The sequence below is a fragment of the Oncorhynchus mykiss genome, chromosome 9, assembly GCF_013265735.2.
Source record: "Oncorhynchus mykiss isolate Arlee chromosome 9, USDA_OmykA_1.1, whole genome shotgun sequence".
NCBI classification, from domain to species: domain Eukaryota; kingdom Metazoa; phylum Chordata; class Actinopteri; order Salmoniformes; family Salmonidae; genus Oncorhynchus; species Oncorhynchus mykiss.
The window spans coordinates 61194423-61214367 of NC_048573.1; the positions used below are offsets into that span (position 1 = coordinate 61194423).

The window sequence follows — 19945 nt, forward strand, 5'->3', positions numbered from 1 at the left end:
TGTTTTCCATCGGCAGGGACTGGGAAACTAATCAGAATTTAAGGAATGATGGATGGCGGTAAATACAGGCAAATTCTTGAGGGAAACCTGTTTCAGTCTTCCAGAGATTTGAGACTGGGACAGAGGTTCACCTTCCAGCAGGACAATGACCCTAAGCATACTGCTAAAGCAACACTTGAGTGGTTTAAGGGGAAACATTTAAATGTCTTGGAATGGCCTCAATCCAATTGAGAATATGTGTTATGACTTAAAGATTGCTGTACACCAGCGGAACCCATTCAACTTGAAGGAGCTGGAGCAGTTTTGCCTTGAAAAATGGGCAAAAATCCCAGTGGCTAGATGTGCCAAGCTTATAGAGATACCACCTTTTGGCGGATGAATAGTTATGCACGCTCAAGTTGTCAAGTCCTCTTTTTGTTTGTTTCAGATTAAAAATATTTAGCATCTTCAATGTGGCAGGCAAGTTGTGTAAATCAAATGATATAACCCCCCCCCCCCAAAAAAAAAAAATTATAATCTATTTTAATTCCAGGTTGGAAGGCAAGAAAATAGGAAAAATGACAAGGGGGTGAATACATTTGCAAGCCACTGTAGTTAGTATGCCAAAAGTTTGCGGATTTTAGGGCCTAGGTGCTGTGGTTAAAGGGCGCTGTACTGCAGCGCCAGCTGTGCCATCAGAGACTGGGTTCGCGCCCAGGCTCTGTCGTAACCGGCCGCGACCGGGAGGTCCGTGGGGGACACACAATTGGCCTAGCGTCGTCCGGGTTAGGGAGGGCTTGGTCGGTAGGGATATCCTTGTCCCATCGCGCACCAGCGACTCCTGTGGCGGGCCGGGCGCAGTGCGCGCTAACCAAGGTTGCCAGGTGCACAGTGTTTCCTCTGACACATTGGTGCGGCTGGCTTCCGGGTTGGATGTGCGCTGTGTTAAGAAGCAGTGCGGCTTGGTTGGGTTGTGTATCGGAGGACGCATGACTTTCAACCTTCGTCTCTCCCGAGCCCGTACGGGAGTTGTAGCGATGAGACAAGATAGTAGCTACTAAAAAACAATTGGATACCACGAAATTGGGAGAAGAGGGGGTAAAATTAAAAATAAAATGTTTAAAAAATCCCGGATTTTGTACTAAATTCGCCAAAATATGAAGTATACACGCAAGGCCAAGTATAGCCCACGAAGGTCTCCCCCACAACACGAACCCAAGGGGGGCGCCAACACGTACAGGAAAATCAGTGACTCAAGTGACGCACCCCTCCTAGGGACGGCATGGAAGAGCACAAGTAAGCCAGTGACTCAGCCCCCGTAATAGGGTTTGAGGCAGAGAATCCCAGTGGAGAGAGGGGAACAGGCCAGGCGGAGACAGCAAGGGCAATTCCTCGCTCCAGTGCCTTTCTGTTCACCTTTACACCCCTGGGCCAGAGTACACTCAATCATAGGACCTACTGAAGAGATTAATCTTCAATAAAGACTTAAAGGCCGAGACAGAGTCTGCGTCTCTCACATGGATAGGCAGACCATTCCATAAAAATGGAACTCTATATGAGAAAGCCCTGCCTCCAGCTGTTTGCTTAGAAATTCTAGGGACAATAAGGAGGCCTGCGTCTTGTGACCATAGCGTACGTGTAGGTATGTACTGCAGGACCAAATCGGAAAGATGGGTAGGAGCAAGCCCATGTAATGCTTTGTAGGTTAGCAGCAAAACCTTGAAATCAGCCCTAGCCTTAACAGGAAGCCAGTGTAGAGAGGCTAGCACTGGAGTAATATGATCACATTTTTAGGTTCTAGTCAAGATTCTAGCAGCCGTGTTTACCACTAACTGAAGTTTATTTAATGCTTTATCCGGGTATCCGGAAAGTAGAGCATTGCAGTAGTCTAATCTAGAAGTGACAAAAGCATGGATAAATTTGGACAGAAAGTTTAGGATTTTGGCAATGTTACGTAGATGGAAAAAAAGCTGTCCTTGAAACAGTCTTGATATGTTTGTCAAAAGAGAGATCAGGGTCCAGAGTAATGCTGAGGTCCTTCACAGTTTTATTTGAGACAACTGTACAACCATCAAGATTAATTGTCAAATCCAATAGAAGATCTATTTTTTCCTGGGACCTAGAACAAGTATCTCTGTTTTGCCCGAGTTTAAAAGTAAAACATTTGCCACCATCCACTTCCTTATGTCTGAAACACAGGCTTCCAGGGAGGGCAATTTTGGGGCTTCACCATGTTTCATCGAAATGTGAAAGTTAACATTATGTTTCCGAATGACATCACCAAGAGGTAAAATTTATAGTGAAAACAATAGTGGTCCTACAACGGAACCTTGAGGAACACCAAAATTTACAGTAGATTTGTCAGAGGACAACCCTTCCACAGAGACAAACTGATATCTTTCAGACAGAAAAGCTCTAAACCAGGCCAAAACTTGTTAGTGTAGACCAATTTGGGTTTCCAATCTCTCCAAAAGAATGTGGCGATCGATGATATCAAAAGCAGCACTAAGGTCTAGGAGCACGAGGACAGATGCAGATCCTTGGTCTGATACCATTAAAAGGTAATTTACCACCTTCACGAGTGCAGTCTCAGTGCTATGATGGGGTTTAAAACCAGACTGAAGCATTTCATATACAGTGCCTTGCGAAAGTATTCGGCCCCCTTGAACTTTGCAACTTTTGCCACATTTCAGGCTTCAAACATAAAGATATAAAACTGTATTTTTTTGTGAAGAATCAACAACAAGTGGGACACAATCATGAAGTAGAACGACATTTATTGGATATTTCAAACTTTTTTAACAAATCAAAAACTGAAAAATTGGGCGTGCAAAATTATTCAGCCCCCTTAAGTTAATACTTTGTAGCGCCACCTTTTGCTGTGATTACAGCTGTAAGTCGCTTGGGGTATGTCTCTATCAGTTTTGCACATCGAGAGACTGACATTTTTTCCCATTCCTCCTTGCAAAACAGTTCGAGCTCAGTGAGGTTGGATGGAGAGCATTTGTGAACAGCAGTTTTCAGTTCTTTCCACAGATTCTCGATTGGATTCAGGTCTGGACTTTGACTTGGCCATTCTAACACCTGGATATGTTTATTTTTGAACCATTCCATTGTAGATTTTGCTTTATGTTTTGGATCATTGTCTTGTTGGAAGACAAATCTCCGTCCCAGTCTCAGGTCTTTTGCAGACCATTCTTCCAGAATGGTCCTGTATTTGGCTCCATCCATCTTCCCATCAATTTTAACCATCTTCCCTGTCCCTGCTGAAGAAAAGCAGGCCCAAACCATGATGCTGCCACCACCATGTTTGACAGTGGGGATGGTGTGTTCAGCTGTGTTGCTTTTACGCCAAACATAACGTTTTGCACTGTTGCCAAAAAGTAAAATTTTGGTTTCATCTGACCAGAGCACCTTCTTCCACATGTTTGGTGTGTCTCCAAGGTGGCTTTAAACTACACTTTTTATGGATATCTTTAAGAAATGGCTTTCTTCTTGCCACTCTTCCATAAAGGCCAGATTTGTGCAATTTGTGCAATTGTGCAAGATTGTTGCCCTATGGACAGAGTCTCCCACTTCAGCTGTAGATCTCTGCAGTTCATCCAGAGTGAACATGGGCCTCTTGGCTGCATCTCTGATCAGTCTTCTCCTTGTATGAGCTGAAAGTTTAGAGGGACGGCCAGGTCTTGGTAGATTTGCAGTGGTCTGATACTCCGTCCATTTCAATATTATCGCTTGCACAGTGCTCCTTGGGATGTTTAAAGCTTGAGAAATCTTTTTGTATCCAAATCCGGCTTTAAACTTCTTCACAACAGTATCTCGGACCTGCCTGGTGTGTTCCTTGTTCTTCATGATGCTCTCTGTGCTTTTGACGGACCTCTGAGACTATCACAGTGCAGGTGCATTTATACGGAGACTTGATTACACACAGGTGGATTGTATTTATCATCATTAGTCATTTAGGTCAACATTGGATCATTCAGAGATCCTCACTGAACTTCTGGAGAGAGTTTGCTGCACTGAAAGTAAAGGGGCTGAATAATTTTGCACGCCCAATTTTTCAGTTTTTGATTTGTTAAAAAAGTTGGAAATATCCAATAAATGTCGTTCCACTTCATGATTGTGTCCCACTTGTTGTTGATTCTTCACAAAAAAATACAGTTTTATATCTTTATGTTTGAAGCCTGAAATGTGGCAAAAGGTTGCAAAGTTCAAGGGGGCCGAATACTTTCGCAAGGCACTGTACATTGTTTGTCTTCAGGAAGGCAGTGAGTTGCTGCACAACAGCTTTTTCTCAACTTTTTCAACAACCTTTTTCAAAAATGTTTGAGAGGAATGGGAGATTTGATATAGGCCGATAATTTTGTTTTATTTTCTAGGTCAAGGTTTGGCTGTTTCAAGGCTTGAAAGGCTCATTACTACCATTTTTAGAGAGTTTGGTACACATCCGGTGGATAGGGTGGCATTTACTATATTCAACATAGGAGGGCCAAGCTCATGAAGCAGCTCTTTCAGTAGTTTAATTGGAATCGGTTCCAGTAAGCAGCTTGAAGGTTTAGAGGCCATTAATATTTTCATTAATGTGTAAATAGATATAGGATTAAAAAACTTGAATGTCTACCTTGATCCTAGACCCTGGCAGTGTTGTGCAGACTCAAGACAACTGAGCTTTGGAGAAATATGCAGATTTAAGAGGAGTCCGTCATTTGCTTTCTAATGATCATGATATTTTCGCCGAAGAAGTTCATGAATTTATCACTGCTGAAGTGTAAGCCATCCTCTTGGGGAATGCTTGTTTTTAGTTAGCTTTGTGACAGTATCAAAAATACATTTTGGATTGTTTTTATTCTCCTCAATTAAGTTGGAAAAATAGGATGATCGAGCAGCAGTCACTACTGCACGGTACTGTCTTTCCAAGCTAATCAGAAGACTTCCAGTTTGATGTAGCGCCATTTCCATTTCCAATTATCTGGAAGCTTGCTTCAGGGCTCGGGTATTTTCTGTATACCAGGGAGCTAGTTTCTTATGACAAATGTTTTTTGTTTTTAGGGATGCGACTGCATCTAGGGTATTACGCAAGGTTAAATTTAGTTCCTCAGTTAGGTGGTTAACCTGCTTTTTGTACTCTGATGTCCTTGGGTAGGTGGAGGAGTCTGGAATGGCCTCCAGGAATTTGGGTTGTCTGAGAATTTATAGCACGACTTTTGATGATCCTTGGTTGGGGTCTGAGCAGATTATTTGTTGCGAATGCAGACATAATAAAATGGTGGTCCCATAGTCCAGGATTATGAGGAAAAACATTAAGATCCACAATATTTATTCCACAGGACAAAACTAGGTCCAGAGTTTGACTGTCTCAGTCAGTTGGTCCGAAGACATGTTGGACAAAACCCACTGAGTCGATGAGTCGATGCTGGCTCTTGAAAGCCTTTTGGAGTGGGTCTGTGGACTTTTCCATGTGAATATTAAAGTCACCAAAAATTTGAATATCATCTGCCATGACTACAAGGTCCGATAGGAATTCAGGGAACTCAGTCAGGAACGCAGTATATGGATTTCATGACTAGAAGCTCAAAAGACGAAAATGCAGTCTTTTTTTTGTAAATTGAAATTTGCCATCGTAAATCTTAGCAACATCTCCGCCTTTGCAGGATGCGCAGGGGAAATGGTCACTAGTGTAACCAGGAGGAGAGGCCTCATTTAACACAGTAAATTCATCAGGCTTAAGCCATGTTTCAGTCAGGTCAATCACATCACTATTATGATCAGTTGATTAGTTCATTGACTATAACTGCCTTGGAAGTGATCGATCTAACATTAAGTAGACCTATTTTGAGATATGAGATATCACAATCTCTTTCAATAATGACAGGAATGGAGGATGTCTTTATTCCAGTGAGATTGCTAGAGCAAACTCAGGCAGTTTAGTTTTTCCCAATCTACATTGAGGCACAGACATGGTCTCAATCGGGACAGCTGAGCTGACTACACTGACTGTGCTAGTGGCAGACTCCACTAAGCTGGCAGGATGGCTAACAGTCTGCTGCCTGGCCTGCACCCTCAATCATTGTAGAGCTAGAGGAGTTAGAGCCCTGTCTATGTTCATAGATAAGATGAGGGCACCCCTCCAGCTAGGATGGAGTCCATCACTCCTCAGCGGGCCAGGCTTGATCCTGCCAGTATATTAACTATATACTAACTACCCAACGTTTATTGACTTGATTTCTCAATGGACATTGGGTGGGTGCTTTCTACTCACAATTTAATTTCACTCTCGTCTGAGTGTACCAGAGCGCAGAATAATGAATTTACGAGCGCTCAACACCTGTTTAATATGTCAGTTGTCAGTAAACGTGGGCAAAAAAAGCTTCATTAAATTGTTGCCAGCAGCACAGTTACAGTCACCAACGCTCTGGATAACATGAAAACTGCCTAACCAGCTCTGCTAGGGTGAGTAAAATGGTCAGAGTGGTCGCATTTGAGTCTGGAAGTAGCTAGCAAGCTCACTCTGGCACTCCACATTGAATTTAAGAACACATCCGAAGTCATAAAATGTCTAACTATTCATTTGTTTTGCTAACTAGCTTCCAGAAGGTTGCATAGCAACAGCATCAACTTCCGGTAGAAAGGCGAGGAGCTAGTACGCTCAACTGAAAGCATACTGTTTGTTTACAGTATACTAAAATGAACTAATAGTACATAGTATATACATAGTATATACTGTGACGACCCTCCCACTATGTCTGCCGAATTCTTTCTCTTTGCTCTTGTTTTCCTTAATAGGAAGTCGGTGGGCGGAGCCGGGAGGGTCGTCAGAGAAATGGGACACACCTGGGCTCGGGTGTGTCCCAGGATAAACACACCTCTTCCCCATTCATTGGGGAGACTCTCTCCATGCAGACACAGACAGATTTTGGTTGTGGCATTGTTGTTGCTATTTGGTTTGTTTGTGTTGGCACCTTTCAACACCCCTCATTATCACATGTATACACGCAACCACTCACTTACAGTACTGACTAAACACACACCATTGTTAATTGTATTTAATTTACTTCAGTTAATAAATATTTTGTTATTATTATCTCCACGTTGTCTCCCTTTTTGTTACGGGCTTTGAGCCGGATCGTGACAATATACTCATTAACTTCATGGTGACTGGGGGGCAGTATTGAGTAGCTTGGATGACTAAGGTGCCTAGAGTAAACTGCCTGCTACTCAGCCATAAAAGCTAGAATATGCATATAATATATATTTGGATAGAAAACACTCTGAAGTTTCTAAAACTGTTTGAATGATGTCTGTGAGTATAACAGAACTCATATGGCAGGCGAAAACCTGAGAAAATCCAACCAGGAAGTGGGAAATCTGAGGTTTGTAGGTTTTCAACTCATAGCCTATTGAAAATACAGTGGGATATTGGTAATGTTGCACTTCCTAAGGCTTCCACTAGATGTCAACAGTCTTTAGAACCTTTTTTGATGCTTCTACTGTGAAGTGGGGCCGAATGAGAGGGGATTGAGCCAGGTGTCTGGCAGAGTTCCACGAGCTCGTGACGCACGGTGAAAAGTTAGCTCACGTTCCATTGCTTTTCTACAGACAAAGGAATTCTCCAGTTGGAACATTATTGAAGATTTATGATAAAAACATCCGAAAGATTGATTCTATACTTCGTTTGACATGTTTCTACGACCTGTAATATAACTTTTTGGACTTTTCGTCCGACCTTTCGCCTGGACCTGCACGCGCGTTTGGATTTGTTAACCAAACGCCCTAACAAAATGAGCTATTTGGACATAAATTATGAACTTTATCGAACAAATCAAACATTTATTGTGGAACTGGGATTTTTGGGAGTGCATTCTGATGAGGATCATCAAAGGTAGTTGAATGTTTATAATGTAATTTCTGACTTCTGTTGACTGCACAATATGGAGTATATATTTTTGGCTTGTTTGGTCTCTGAGCGCCGTACTCAGATTATTGCATGGTATGCTTTTTCCGTAAGGTTCTTTTGAAATCTGACACAGCGGTTGCATTAAGGAGAAGTTTATCTAAAGTTCCATGTATATTAGTTTTATCTTTTATCAATGTTTATTATGAGTATTTCTGTAAATTGATGTGGCTCTCTGCAAAATCACCGCATGTTTTGGAACTACTGAACATAACACGCCAATGTCAAATTAGATTTTTGGATATAAATATGCACTTTATCGAACAAAACATACATGTATTGTGTAACAAAGTCCTATGAGTGTCATCTGATGAAGATCATCAATGGTTAGTGATTAATCTATATCTCTGCTTTTTGTGACTCCTCTCTTTGGCTGGAAAAATGGCGGTGTTTTTCTGTGACTTGGTGGTGACCTAACATAATCGTTTGTGGTGCTTTCGCTGTAAAGCCTTTTTGAAATCAGACACTGTGGTTGGATTAACGAGAATTTTATCTTTACAATGGTGTAAAATACTTGTATGCTTGAGCAATTTTAATTATGAGATTTTTGTTGTTTTGAATTTGGCGCCCTGCACTTTCACTGGCTGTTGGCGGGGTGGAACGCTACCGTCCCGAATATCCCAGAGAGGTTAAGTATGCAGTATGTTAGTATTGGTATTCACAGGGCTTTTGCCGCCACCCAGCAGAGCCGTGACATCACACTCCAGACCGGACACTGGGGGACTGACTAATGCATAGCTTATTGTCACGAGAATTTTCAATCCCAATGATGATAACTAAACAATTATTGAAGCTTTGACCAATCCCCGGGATTTGTAAGATGCTGGGTTTAATAATAATTAGGCAAAAACTCAGCTTCTGCACAAGGTTGGTTCTTTATTCAAGAGAACGTTCTAAAGTCAAAAAATGCCAAGACATGTCATTTTATAACTCCCACCCCCCTACCTACTTACATGCACACACAGACACACAAACAGTAGGGGGATTACACGCACACACAGACACACAAACAGTGGGTGGGATGTATCTTTCCCCACAGTCCTCATTCCTCGTTTATCACTACCAAGCTGGCAGTTCCATACCGTTCCCTTCCTTTTCACAGGACTCCTTTTCCTGTCATAAATTTTTCACCCTTTTAACCAGGTCAGGTCATGTATAATTGTCCTCTGTGTTTTCTTAGACACACAAACACATTTCTCTCCCTTACTTGTCTCAACCAAACCTTGTTGGATTTTAGTCTAATTATTCTTAATACATTTTACATAGTCTAATAATTACATTAGTCTAATTATTCTTATACATGTTACATAATCTAATAATTACATTTCAGGGTGGAATTCTTTAGTCATTACCTTAAACATATAAATTCCCTTATCAATCCACCCTTTGACTAAATATTACACACTGATACGTCAACCGTCATATGGAATCATAAATGTTACACAAAAGCAAACAAAACCAATACATGTATTTACATCTGATACCCATCAATGACTGTTCTAGGCCTATATCCAATTATAACTCTTCTTTTTAGGATTTTCATTATAATATTCATTAATTGAACAGGCTGCCTGGGCTACTCGTGGTTGAAGGAAACGGAACCATCTACTAGGCCTGGAGGCATGAAGTAGTCATCCCACTGGTCGGAGCTCGGAATCTGTCCATACCTCATCATTTGTTGCGTCATCGATCTCTCTAGAGTCCTGGTGATTAAACCTCTCACATATGGGATCAAACAGCATCCACACAACACCAACACACTCATACAGGTGAAAGCAGCCCACAATACAGTAATTACAACATTTTTCCAATTTCCAAACATACTATCAGACCACCCAGTCGTGGAGGTATCCACCGCAGAGTTCACTACTAATTTATGAGCTAATGTGGTTAAACCGGCCAGGGCCTTGGTCACAGATCCATTTGGAGCTGTGTTATTAGGAATAAATGTACAACAATGAACCCCAATCATTCTACATACCCGGCCCTTTTCTGCCAATAACATATCGAGAGCCAACCTATTTTTCCAGGTCAGGATGTGGATAATTGGTCAGAGAACCCCTTTACTGCATCCCTGGTTTCATTCATGAATCTCTGTTGATTATAATAGATGTAATTAATCCAATCCACATTTTTATTTATTGTCAACCACCAAAAGAACGTAGTGGTAAAGTCTTCACCTATTTGATTCATAGCTTTGTATTAATCTGTAACTTCCATGGGGATGCCAATAGCATCCATCTAGACAAAGCTACTCCCATCCTGGTCTAAACTCCTCCTGTGCCTTCTTTAGCCTCCTATAACTGACCTCTGATGACTAACTCGAACTGGTTGGACCAATAACACCAGGGCGCAAGTTCCTAACCACCCTTTTGGTAGTGTCTATCGTATGCATCCTTTGCTGGTACAAGCCCACCATAAATCAGTTATAGGTGCTGTGAGGTTAAGTGATTGCCTTACAGCCATTAAATAGTCAGTCACAATAACGATTGCCTTACAGCCATTAAAATCACCTAAGTTCTCGGTGCCCTTCTTGTATCTATAACACTGGTACTCATCAGGAGTTAAAGTGAACCGAAGTGAGTTGGCCAAGTACTTCAATCAAGCCAACCCAATCCCTGTGAAGTTATTTGCTTTCTGAGGAAATTGTTTAATGTTTATCTTAGATCCTACATCTTGACCTTCTTTGTCTCCTTATTCTGTAAGTCACTCATCCTTGATGGTCAGTATTTTATATTGTTTGTCTTTTACTTCTTATCAATGACAACAGCGTCCTATAATTAGTACCGGAAGGTGGTGGATCTGAATGTATCAGAAACATTACCAAGACTATGATGCAGCTCAGAGTCCCTAATATTCCCCAAAACCGCCAACCCTCTCCTGCCCTTAGTCCGTCTGCTAGGTACCACCCCATACTCACACTTCTAGGAGCACACACAGTGATGAACGGTCGGGATAGGGAATCTTGGTTAAGGAGGTAATCCCCGGACCCTGTTGGTTCTCGGTTCTTCTCCTAACTCTGTGTGTGATCAGCAGTGCTTATATGTGTACATACCTTTTTGCAGTGGGCAAAGGCAGTGGTTAACAGAACCTGGTATGGTTCTTCCCAACGGGTCTGCTTCCAGTCTTTTTTCCTCAGGGACTGAATCCACACCCAGTCTCCTGGTTGGATTGAGTGAATCACCTTCTCCTGTAATTCACCTGTTGGACACAAAATGTTGGACATACGGGTTTGGTTAACAAACAGTCTTCTAATGTGTTCTGCTAGTATATCTTCAACTTCTATGTCTGCCTGTTCTGTTCTCCCTAACTCTGGCATTCTACATGGTCTACCTGATTAGCTGAAATGTAATCCATTGTTTAACCTCTAGTGACACCCCATCCCGTGAACGGGACCGTTGTCATCATCTGACACTAATTAGCATAACGCAACGGACATAAATCTTCCTAGAAAATATTCCTATTCATGAAAATCACAAGTGAAATATATTGGAACACAGCTTAGCCTTTTGTTAATCACCCTGTCATCTCAGATTTTCAAAATATGCTTTACAGCCAAAGCTAGACAAGCATTTGTGTAAGTTTATCGATAGACTAGCATAGCATTATGCCTTGCTAGCAGCAGGCAACCTTGTCACGAAAATCAGAAAAGAAATCAAATGAAATAGTTTACCTTTGATGAACTTCGGATGTTTTCACTCACGAGACTCCCAGGTAGATAGCCAAAGTTCATTTTTCCCCCAAATATTATTTTTGTAGGCGAAATAGCTCCGTTTGTTCTTCACGTTTTACTGAGAAATCGACCGGAAATTGTGGTCACGACAACGCCAAAAAATATTCCAAATTAGCTCCATAATATCAACAGAAACATGGCAAACATTGTTAATAATCAATCCTCAAGGTGTTTTTCAAATATCTATTTGATTATATATCAACCGGGACAATTGGTTTCTCAGTAGAAGCGATTGGAATAATGGCTACCTCTGTATTTTACGCAAGAATTTCTCTGGGAGCATCAGGTGACCACTTGCGCAATGAAGCCGCCTACGGGTATTCTTCAACATAAATGCGTAAAACTACGTCACAATGCTGTAAACACCTTGGGGAATACGTAGAAAGCGTAATCTGGTTGATAGGGCATTCACAGCTCAATAGGGACGCATCGGAACGCAGGGCTTTCAAAAGATGAGTCACTTCCGGATTGGATTTTTCTCAGGCTTTCGCCTGTAACATCAGTTCTGTTATACTCACAGACAATATTTTTTACAGTTTTGGAAACTTTAGAGTGTTTTCTATCTCCTAAACTGTCAATTAAATGCATATTCTAGCATCTTGTCCTGACAAAATATCCCGTTTAATTTGGGAACGTTATTTTTCCAAAAATGAAAATACTGCCCCCTAGTACCAACAGGTTAAAGAAATAGATCCTAGTAAACCAACTCTAGGGATAATATCTGGACCAAATATTTTAGCTACCATAATCGTGTCCGCCAAGTAAGTTGGAAATACTTTTACCCATTTGCTATATTTATCTATTCTAAAAATATATATAATTTTAAGTAGTTCGTTATCCCATAGGCCACAAAGTCTTTCCTAACCTGCAGTGTTTCCTAACCTGCTCTACCACCCGCTCTAAAGTCTTTCCAAGTCGTTCGTTATCCCATAGGCCACAAAGTCTTTATTAACCTGCAGTGTTTCCTAACCTGCTCTACCACCTTCTCTAAAGTCTTTCCTAACCTGCTCTACCATCCTTCCTCCCTGTTTACACATGGCTCTGCCCATGTGTCAATATTGCTGCATATCTAAACAGTGACTTAGGTAGGCTGATACTATCTGATCCTTTATTATGAGCCTCACACTTACAAACAGCTTAATTTTCTGGCAAAAGTACAGCATCTAATAGATTCAAAATCAACTGAGCATGTGTAATAGGTTTCCCAGAGGTATTTACTATACCTCTGTGGCAGTATTCTTAACTGCGGCTGCTTTCTTTGCCAAAACCTTGGAGAATTGCATTGTGCATCTCTTTCTCTAATTACACCCCCCTCTACCAAGTCCTCAAAGGTGGGAGTAATCTCTTATAGCCTCAGGCTTTCTGTGGGGGTGACGGCCACATTCAACAGAGTCATTGTATCTCTTCTCAACAGATTAACTGGACATAACCTGGAGTTAAGGACTGGAATGCATGCCTGCCCTCCCGACATCTCTTGTTTTATAACCAATGGAGCAGACAGTTTCTCTACTGTCTGATGTCCGGAAGCTGAACGACCAAAATCAACAACCAAAACCCCATTTATTAATACTCCTTCAGGCTTAAAATATGTCCTAAATACTTAATATAAGTCTACCATAATTAAAACGTATTCTTATTAACTGTATAACCTTATTCAATTAAAAAAAATGTAATATTATCATATCAATTTTACTGCCTTCGTTGTGTTAAATTTCACACAAAAATATCATGTTGCGATAAATTTCACACAAATATATAATCTATATACAACAATAGCTAACTACCTAAGGAAAAATACAACTTAGCTAGGTAATTTATAAAAATACTACTACAGGTCAAAAGATAAAATACAATTTCAAATAACATAATCAGATCAAAACCACTACACTGAAACACTCCACAAAGAAAAATTATTGTACCCTTATGGTCATAGGGAGATAGACTTAAAGAAGCCTATCCTTAGTCAAAGGCTATGCCCTTTCTTTCTTCTCATTGGATAAAATTACAAATATGTCTAAGAACTTTAAACTCCATCATAATTATCAATTACACAAATGACCTTAAAATCAGTATTACAAATGACCTTAAATTCATTATCCAAATGGCTTTCCAATGAGGCTGATCAAACCACAAAGGAAAGTCATGATAGAGGTCATAAGTCATACCACCCCTTCAAAGAAGTGTTTGTTACTATATTAGACAAATTAAAGAAAAACCGTCAAACATTTTCTACATGTTGTATCCCAGGTTCCCAGAACTCACGTGTTCACGAATTCACATTACATCAACTGACAACGTACTACATCGAAATCGCCTCGCTATTATTTTGAATTAATTAGTCTTTCAATTTAACCTAAACAAGCTATTAAAACGTTCAGTCTATATTTTAAACAAACACTAGCGAACGTATCTTTCCAGGCCAAACATACCAATAGTTGAATTACAATCAGAAACCCAGATTTTAGTCCATTGATGCATAGACTGGGAAACGAACCTGAGCCTCTCGTGTGGCAGCTATTGAAATGACAAAAACTCCCCACAAATTACCCTATTTATAATTGTCTATAGTCGTAAAATCAGACACGCACTACCGAGACAATTCCCAGAAAATAGCCCTAATTTAAAGGTCCAAGCATTTCTCTGGCGATGTTTCTCATTACTCTCGCTCTCGTTGTTTCTGTCTCTCTCTTTCTCTCCTGATTGTTGCGCCTGTCCTTCCCCTTATGTTTGCAGTTTCGGTGGTTGTGTCCTACTCGGTCACAATGTTTACAGGGAGCCTTACACTCCCGGGCGAAATATCCTGTCTTATCGCAATTGAAACACTAAATTATCGTCTGATCCTGTCCATTTTTCCCTTCTCTCTTAGGTCCCTTTCCTTAAAGCCTCCTTTATGCTTATCTACAATTACCCCGATAGTTACTATTAGCTGCTCTGCTCCTTTCTGTTCTTTCTTTTTACAGTCTCTGTGATCATGGCCTACTTTACTGCAGTGTTTACACGGCGCCTCACAATCTCTTGCAAAATGACCCGGTTTGTTACAGTTAAAGCATCTATCTCCCCCTTTCTCTTGACTGTCTCTATCCAGACTCTGGTTATGGGAATCGAGTCTACTGAGGGCTCTAGGTCGTGCAGCCCATGAACGCACTCTCTTCCCTTTTTTCGTCCTCTATCCACTTTTCTCGATTTTCTCCCTTTCTCTACCTCTATCCACTTTCTCAATAAGGTTGCTAAATCCTGTTCTCCTCTCTGTGGCTCTTCCTCCCTCCCTCCCTCGGCTCCCTGAGGACCAGCATATGGGGGAGGTGGTAACGGGACGGGCGGTGGCTGCCTCCGTCTCACCACCACCACCTCGTCGTCTGGATTTTCCCTCCACGCCTGGTCTAACAGGGAGGGGTATAATTTGGGTTTAGGTGGTGTCTCTATGGGAGCCGTGGGAGTCCTTCCTGTCTGCTCCTGGCTACCTACTCCTTCCTCCTTAGTGGCTACCTTTTTCTTTGCCCCCTCGACTCTCTTCCTAGCTTCAGTCAGCAACACCCTGGCGGTGTCAAGCCCTTCTGCCGGTTGCTTCTCTGCCTTCTCCCCACATCCCTTATGTATCCGTTTAATCATTAATTCTAGTTTTTCTATATTTAAACGTACATCAAATTCGTACTTCTTTCTCCATTTCGGGCCAAAATAAATGTTTCCTTGGCCTCCACATAGCTCTCATCTCCGGTTAATTCCGGAATCCCCTTAGAGGATTTACTACCTATGTTTATTCAATTATTATTGTTGTTATTATGCTTCTCACAATCTTTGTGTGTTTCTCTATAAATCTGTTATTATCCTTAATCTATGGGTGTGTACTTTTACTTTCTATGATTAGAAATACAGGTACCTCCCGTTAATTTCCTCTAGGATCTTAGAATAATTATTTGTATGACTTTTGATAGATTATTAGGTCTCACACGTATACAACACCAGAACTCTTACGTTCAATAAGCTATTTCCCAGGGGTTGTAAGGCCCTGGTTAACAGCCCATTTAACCGTTATTTCTTATGACTTTCAACTGGTTAATATATCTTAGACGCAAGTAATTATCTTCTTATCCTCGTTGAAAACTGTCTATGTGTGTGCTTTTTATTTTCTAACTCAATTACTATAGTTATTTCCCAATGTGTATTCTCTCTCTGTGTGTGTACCTCCTTTCATGGAATAATCAGACCTCTTTTGCGCCCTTCCGGTAGATCTCGACTATCCCTACCAGAACTCTTACATTCGTTCGCAGCCTAATATATATTTTGACCAGGTTTCCTCTTAGTTCTCAATATTAGCTAGTTTAAATCGACAGTGGCCACAGATGCCTAGGGTCATTAAGGACCCCTTCCCAAAACTATTATGTCTGTATTAAAAATATATCTGACCATTTCATATATATTTTTATGTAACCTTTATTTAACTTGGGAAGTCAGTTTCGTATTTACAATGACGGCCTACCCCGGCCAAACCCTAACGGCGCTAGGCAAATTGTGCGCAGCCATATGGGACTCCCAATCACAGCCGGTTGTGAACCAGGGTCTGTAGTGACGCCTCTAGCACTGAGATGCAGTGCCTTAGACCGCTGCGTCACTCAGTATAATTGCATACCATGATTGCATTTTGCAACCCCGCTCCCACCGTTGCCCCAAAATTAATGGTTTTGACCACTAAAGTCTTGCATCACTACACGCGTCGCTGCATTGATTGGTGCAGCTAGAAACCACAAGTGTCTATCCTGTACTGAAAATTCAAGGAACTTGTCTATTTTGTTGCGCTGTTACATTTGTATTATTGTTTTGTGTCTGATGCCCTCAGGGCGATACATTATTTGTGACAGGCTACGATGACTTTGCTCATGATGCACATCATTTCACTTCCCCTGTGAGAACCATGTGCACAGGCTGACTTGGCTTTGTACCGCAACGGTACAAATACCCCTCCCTGTGTCCACTACAATGTAGAAAAATGCATGTCTCCTATGGAAGATGTCAAAACTTGAGCTAACAATAGAAACCAATATCTTTGACATGTGTGGCGAAGTTTTCCCTAAATGCTTATGACAAATCCAGCTCCATAACCAGAATAACCTGGCTAATATTTTGAATACGGTGTGGTAATTTATTTTTTTTGTAAGTGATAATATATCCTCCAAACACCAGCTTCGAGGGCATTACTTTTATACAATGGGTTACCAACATATTAAAATAATGATTGACACTTTAATTAAAATATTATTTTAATTTATTCATACTATTTCATCCTCCACAAGATATAGTCCAGATTCAAAACTAGGGTTGCTAACCAAGCCAGCTGATCGTTCGTTCTATTGGCTCAGTTGTCAGAGACGCGACCCAGTCATTCAGTCTAAATGTTCCATGCCATACTGGCTGGCAACGTTCTTATCCTTTGCTTGCTAGCTAGCCAACTATGGCTAACTTAGTCACATCAAAAAGTGCAGTCAGAATAACAGCAAAGTAGCTGCATTTGGATTTGTTTAAACTGTTTTCTAGTGACCTTTATTTGGATATATCCATAACAATGAGCCAATGAGGTGCGATTTCCCTTGTCAGGACACTGTTCAGAGGAGCTAGCCAATAACACTGCTAACACAATCACTAAAAATTGAAGCTGTATAAACTAGCTGCACTTCATTTCTTTCATTGCCATTTCTTTGCATATATCCATAAAAATAATGCCAAATAATTCATGATTTCGACTGTCTGAGAAATGTCGGTCTCATCCCGACTCCCATGATGTTCATTACTATGGGACAGCTGGAGATCGAATTTGAATATTTAAACAATGTTGCAAATGTCAGGGAGACACAGCAAGGTTTAAACAAATCTCTGCTGTTGAAAACTAAATGTTAATCTAAAATAAATAGATAATGTCGAGATGCTTTTTATAGTGGGGATCTGGCCGTGCTGATGAGAATGGATTGCGCAGTCAGATGGAACAGAGTAAATAGGCATTTTAACTAATTGATTTTGCAAGTGGTAACTTGTGGAATAAACACCAGCTGAGATGCCGTTTTAACCAATCAGCATTAGACCCACCCATTGTTTAACAGATAACATTAGCTAGCTTGATAAAGTTAGCAAGATAGCTAACACTTGACAGCTGTCAGTTCCTTATTTGTTGATTTATTTCACCATTTTCTTTCCCACCCCTAATTCATGAATATGTACAGTGGGGAGAACAAGTATTTGATACAGTGGCGATTTTGAAGGTTTTCCTACTTACAAAGCATGTAGAGGTCTAATTTTTATTATAGGTACACTTCAACTGTGAGAGACGGAATCTAAAACAAAAATCCAGAAAATCACATTGAATGATTAAGTAATTAATTTGCATTTTGTTGCATGCCATAAGTATTTGATCACCTACCTGTTAGGGTCTCTTTAAGAATCCCTCCTGTTCTCCACTCATTACCTGTATTAACTGCACCTGTTTGAACTTGTTACTTGTATAAAGGACACCTGTCCACACACTCAAACAGACTCCAACCTCTCCACAATGGCCAAGACAAGAGAGCTGTGTAAAAGGACATCAGGGATAAATTGTAGACCTGCACAAGGCTGGGATGGCTTGGTGAGAAGGCAACAACTGTTTTGCAATTATTCAAGTTCAAGATGACGGTCAATCACCCTCGGTCTGGGGCTCCATGTAAGATCTCACCTCGTGGGGCATCAATGATCATGAGGAAGGTGAGGGATCAGCCCAGAACTACACAGAAGGACCTGGTCAATGACCTGAAGAGAGCTGGGACCACAGTCTCAAAGAAAACCATTAGTAACACACTACGCCATCATGGATTAAAATCCTGCAGCGCACGCAAGGTCCCCCTGCTCAAGCCAGCGCATGTCCAAGCCCGTCTGAAATTAGCCAATGACCATTTGGATGATCCAGAGGAGGAATGGGAGGTCATGTGGTCTGATGAGACAAAAAGAGAGCTTTTTGGTCTAAACTCCACTCGCCGTGTTTGGAGGAAGTAGAAGGATGAGTACAACCCCAAGAACACCATCCCAACTGTGAAGCATGGAGGTGGAAACATCATTCTTTGGGGATGCTTTTCTGCAAAGGGGACAGGACGACTGCACTGTATTGAGGGGAGGATGGATGGGGCCATGTATCGCAAGATCTTGGCCAACAACCTCCTTCCCTCAGTAAGAGCATTGAAGATGGGTCGTGGTTGGATCTTCCAGCATGACAACGACCCAAAACACACAGCCAGGGCAAGTAAGGAGTGGCGCCGTAAGAAGCATCTCAAGGTCCTGGAGTGGCCTAGCTAGCCTCCAGACCTGAACCCAATAGAAAAATCGGTGGAGGGAGCTGAAAGTCCATATTGCCCAGCGACAGCCCCGAAACCTGAAGGATCTGGAGAAGGTCTGTATGGAGGAGTGGGCCAAAATCCCTGCTGCAGTGTGTGCAAACCTGGTCAAGAACTACAGGAAACGTATGATCTCTAATTGCAAACAAAGGTTTCTGTGCAAATATTAAGTCCTGCTTTTCTGATGTATCAAATACTTATGTCATGTAATAAATTGCAAATTAAATACTTAAAAATCATACATGATTTTCTGGATTTTTGTTTTAGATTCCGTCTCTCACAGTTGAAGTGTACCTGTGATAAAAATTACAGACCTCTACATGCTTTGTAAATAGGAAAACCTGCAAAATCAGCAGTGTATCAAATACTCTCCACACTGTATAAGTGGCATTCAGGATTAGACCCACCCGCTGTATAAAAGATAACAGCTAGTAAGATATTCCGAGTGTGGAACCTAAACAAGCATTTCCACTCTAGGGCAGGAATTACGTCAAAATGGGGGAGGCATTTGCTTCTGGTGGGCAACTTTAAAATTTCTAATAAGCATCACTGATAGATTGAATATTTGTCTTTGAGATCCCCATTACTCTTCCTGGGGTCCAAACCGTTAAATCACATAAAACAATAGAACATACAAGACATCATTATATTAAATGTACAGTATAAAATCCACAATATTACAATGTGTGTAAAGTGAGTGCGTGTGCGCATGTGAGTGTTTGTCTCCCAACAGTCCACGTTGTGCCAGGAGGTGTTATCAGTTTTTTTTAAATCTGATTTTACTGCACACTTGAGTTACTTGTTGTGGAAGACAGATCCATGACTACATGGAACTATGTAGTAAGTGCTGTGTTTCCCAGAATCTGGGGGACTGTGGAAACCTCTGGTGGCATGTCTAGTAACATGTACATTATTTTCATGATGTATGACCGC

At 41.1% G+C, this 19945-nt stretch overlaps 1 long non-coding RNA gene across 1 annotated transcript; it reads right to left on the reverse strand.

Moving 5' to 3' along the window:
* Window positions 1–8789: 8789 nt before the first annotated feature.
* On the reverse strand, window positions 8790–11664 carry LOC110532573. The gene is made up of 2 exons (XR_002474859.2): window positions 11604–11664; window positions 8790–11131 (listed from the first exon to the last, which is right to left on the reverse strand). It is a non-coding gene; the product is annotated as an uncharacterized LOC110532573 (long non-coding RNA).
* Window positions 11665–19945: the final 8281 nt, after the last annotated feature.